At 30.4% G+C, this 4,657-nt stretch overlaps 1 long non-coding RNA gene across 1 annotated transcript; it reads left to right on the forward strand.

Annotated features, from left to right (window-relative positions):
* The first annotated feature begins 1,802 nt into the window (after positions 1–1,802).
* Positions 1,803–3,597, forward strand: LOC149623836 (uncharacterized). The gene is made up of 3 exons (XR_016374630.1): positions 1,803–1,903; positions 2,487–2,559; positions 3,543–3,597. It is a non-coding gene; the product is annotated as an uncharacterized LOC149623836 (long non-coding RNA).
* The last annotated feature ends 1,060 nt before the right edge of the window (positions 3,598–4,657 follow it).

Consider the following 4,657-nt stretch of genomic DNA (forward strand, 5'->3'; position numbering starts at 1 on the left):
GTTAACTTTCATTCATCCATATGAAAGATAATAAAAAAACGTTGGGAATGGGGTCCCCATAACTTATGTATTAATTCAAACTTCAACACAAAATGTGATTTACTACAGATTTCAATTTAACAGAAAGAAATCAATAACACGAAGATATTTTTACTTCGTTATACGATATCTAGATAAATCGAATTATTTTCACCAAAAGCAAAAAACATTAAAAACCGTTGGCTCAAAGGTCCCCGTAAAGGACTTAAAAATCCAAAATTAGACACAAAATGGTGTTAATTGTAAATTTCATTTATAAAGGTTTTTTAAATAATTTTAGATACGACAACTTACGAAGTTTACTATTATTCATTTATATGAAAAATAATAATTCAAGGTTAAGAAAAGGGTCCCCATAGCGGATGTAATAATTCAAATTTAAACACAAAATGTGATTTATTACAAATTTCAATTTAACAGTAAAACATCAAAAACACGAAGATATTTCTACTTCGTTATACAATATCTAGATAAATCGAATTATTTTCACTAAAAGCAAAAAACATGAAAAACCGTTGGCTCAAAGGTCCCCGTAAAGGATTTAAAAATCCAAAATTAGACACAAAATGGTGTAAATTATAAATTTCAAGTAAAAGTTTTTTTTTAAATAAACACGAAAACCTTCGAAGTTAACTTTTATTCATCCATATGAATGATAATAAAAAATGTTGGGAATGGGGTCCCCATAACTTATGTATTAATTCAAATTTCAACACAAAATGTGATTTACTACAGATTTCAATTTAACAGAAAGAAATCAATAACACGAAGATATTTCTACTTCGTTATACGATATGTAATTAAATCGCATTATTTTCACCAAAAGCAAAAAACATGAAAAACCGTTGGCTCAAAGGTCCCCGTAAAGGGTTTAAACATCCAAAATTAGACACAGAATGGTGTAAATTATAAATTTCAAGTAAAAGGTTTTTTTTAAATAATAATATACACGACAACCTTCGAAGTTAACTTAACTTTTATTCATCCATATGATAGATAATAAAACAACATTGGGAATGGGGTCCCCATAGCGGATGTACTAATTCAAATTTAAACACAAAATGTGATTTATTATAAATTTCAATTTAAAAGAAAGACATCAAAAACACGAAGATTTTTCTTTTTGGTTAATCGCATTATTTTCACCAAAAGCAAAAAACATGAAAAACCGTTGCCTCAAAGGTCCACGTAAAGGATTTAAAAATACAAAATTAGATGGAAAATGGTGTGAGTTATAAATTTCAATTACAAAGGTTTTTTAAATAATTTCAGACACGACAACCTTCGAAGTTTACTATTATTCATCCATATGAAAGATTATAAAAAAACGTCGGAAAATGGATCCTCATAGCAGATGTGGTTAGTGAAATTTAAACACTAACTGGAAATTATTACGAATCGGCAATCGAGCTTAATTACCCGCCATCGGTAATCTAGCTTGATTTTCTACAATCGGTAATCTAGCTTAACTTCCTTTAATCAGTAATCTAGTTTAATGATAATAATAATAATATTAATAATAATAGGCTTTTATTTAGGATTTACCTTTAAGAATTTTCTTATTTACAAAAGTGTCCTGCTTTTAAGTTAAGATTTTAAAATTAAAGAGAGAAAAGCTCTAATTTTTCTGCTATTACTCAAGACTAGTAAGATTGTTCATATAATTGTTTATCTTATCTATAACAAGTTTATAAGATTGTTTTTGTTTGATGTGCATTGGGAGTCTGTTCCCTAGCTCTATACCCTTATGCTTCAAGCTTTTATTTCTATATCTGGAGAAGTTTTCCGTATAGAAGTTATTTGTTGTGCCACGAGTTTTTACGTTATTATTTGTTGTTTGAAACCATCCTTCAATAAAGTCAGGGTAATAACTAATTTTTATTCTGTACATGAATTTCAGCACTTCTAGGTGGTAATTATGTTGCAGAGATGTAATATTAGCTTTTGCGCTGGCAGCTGTAAGTGAGTCCAATTTTTGCGCTTTAGCTATCATCTTGATACACTCTTCATGTTTAGCAGTTCCCCTGCTATGTTCACAAAGCATTCGTTAAGCATGTTTGCTACAGTTTCTGGATCTTTGTTTTTATTGGCCTTGTATTCCATCTCCGTTATAAGTTTGGTATTCTTTTGCTTGAGGTATGGCTTAATGGTTTTACAAATATTGGTCGTTTCATTACTACCGATTCCAATATTAATTTTGAAGTATCTTGTCTTCTCTTTATGGATAAGAGCGTTGACCAAGTCTGTCAGTTTCCTGTACATATTTTGGTACTTTTCCTTATGAGCATGGTTTACTGTTCTTGTCTTTGTCTTGAATTTGTCTCTTATGTGAATTTGATGTTTTATATTTGAGGTTAGCCACGGGGCGCTTTTAGTAGATACATATTTTCTCTTAGCGCGGCATGTTTGTCCAGGCGGTCAATTATTTCATTTTGTAACATCTGTAGGCCCCTTTCTGGGCTGTCAATGGATTCCTTAGCCTTGTTTAATTTTGTATGGAGTTCTTGAACGAATTTCGAGGTAATTTTCTTATGCAGTTTTATACTCATTTTCTTCCTTATGATCCATGTTAGGTCATGGTCAGATGCTCCACATGCCTTTACTATGACATCTGTGATTCGTTCCGGGTGATTTACATAAATATGATCAATCAAACTTGTTGAGTTTAGGATAATTCTGATCGGGGATGTTATCATTTGTATGAAATTCCCCAGTGTCTTGAGAGGTTGTCTTACCTTTGCCGATAGCGTGGTGGCTTTGAGGTTACAGTTCGTGTTCCTATGATCAGAATTTCGTTGTTTGTCTTAAACAGTAAGAAATCAATGTTACTCCTTAGTTAAGTTACTTTAATGCCATAGACTTGTGCAGAGCTGTATTCTTAAAGAAAATTAATTAGATTTCAACCGAGGTTATCGACTCGCGAACAGACAGCGCTTGGATTCAAGCTTACTTAACTTTCTATAGAGTATTTCATCCATAAAACTTTAAATAGAATTACTCCAATTGTTTTCAACCACTGAACGCTAAAAAATGCGAGTTTCGAACGTGCTGTCAGTTTCTAATAAAACAGGGCATCATTGAAAAAATCGTAAATCGAGGTATTTTTGAAAAATTAAAACTAAATATACTTAACATAAAAGTTTCTGAATGAAAAGTAGAAAAGGTCCTAATAAAAAGATCTTATGTTCATTTAAAAACGTTTTGAATCCTAAGGAATTTATAAGTTTTGGAATATACGGTCCAGAATGTGGCTTTTTTTTTATAAAAATTCCAGGTTATTTCAATGGGAAGTTTCGGGTTTTTTTTCCAAAAAGGCTGATTAATTTTATGTTAATCAAAACCACCCTTAGCAATTTGACCTTTTATAAAATAAACTATTAGACGGATCTCTTCGAAATTTTAGTTAGTTGATATTGTGAGTAAATTCTATTTTGTGTTTCATTTGACATATTACATCTATAATACTTTTGTAACAACAATTTTTCACTTTCTTTGCTTTAAAGGAAAATTTGAAGAATTTATGATTCATCTTGAGTTTAACTGTGAAATTTTCATACCCGAGATGGCGATTTTTCGTCTTTTTTCTTTGAATATTAAAAAACTTCCTCAACCAAACGCATGAAAAAAGATTACAATTTTTGATGTAAACCTGTTTAAATGAAATGTTAATAAAATCCAGTATTGTGTCTAATTGTTACTATTTACACCTGTTATATGGACCCGTCTTCCAATGGGTTTTGTGTTTTTGCTTTAGATAAAAACTGGATAATTTCCGAAGGTATCGTATAACACATTAAAAGAGCCTCGAATATTTGATATCAACCGGTCCTGTTTCATTGAAATGCATAATACACCTCATTTTTTGTTCAGTTTTGAACTCTTATATCCATCATGGGGAGCCTTTTTCATGCGGTTTTTCATTATGTTTCTAGTTAGTAGTCTTTGTAAGTAAATAAAATCAATTTTCGATATATTCCCGTTGAATTGTAATTTTAATATCACCCATTTTATATTATTTTTCAGGTGAATAGTAAACTTCGTAAGGTGTCGTATCTAAAATTTTTAATATATACTTTTTTAATTGAAATTTATAATTTGCAACATTTTGTGTCTCATTTTGGATTTTCACAGCCTTTGTGGGGACCCTTGACCCAACGGTTTTTCATGTTTTTTACTTTAGGTGGAAATAATACCATTCCTTAAGGTTTCGTATAACGCAGTAGCAAGAGCTTTGTACTTTTGATATCTACCTGTTTAATTTAAATTTGTGATAAATAAAATTTGAGTTTAAAATTGACTTACTACATTCGCTGTGGAGACCCTTTTTCCAACGGTTCTTTGTCATTTTCCTTGTGGATGAATAATAGTAAACTTCGTAAGGTATGATGTCTAAAAGTTTTGATATATACCTTTTTAATTGAATATTATAATTTACACCATTTTGTGTCTAATTTTGGATTTTAAGCCCTTTACGGGGACCTTTGACCCAACGGTTTTTCATGTTTTTTGACTAAGGTGAAAATAATGCGATTTTTTGAGATATCGTATAACGAAGTTGAAATAGCTTCGTATTTTTGATATCTTCCTGTTTAATTGATATTTGTGATAAATAAAATTT

This window comes from Phalangium opilio, unplaced genomic scaffold (assembly GCF_054372755.1).
Source record: "Phalangium opilio isolate 3A_F unplaced genomic scaffold, DU_Popi_V2 ptg000106l_1, whole genome shotgun sequence".
NCBI classification, from domain to species: Eukaryota; Metazoa; Arthropoda; class Arachnida; order Opiliones; family Phalangiidae; genus Phalangium; species Phalangium opilio.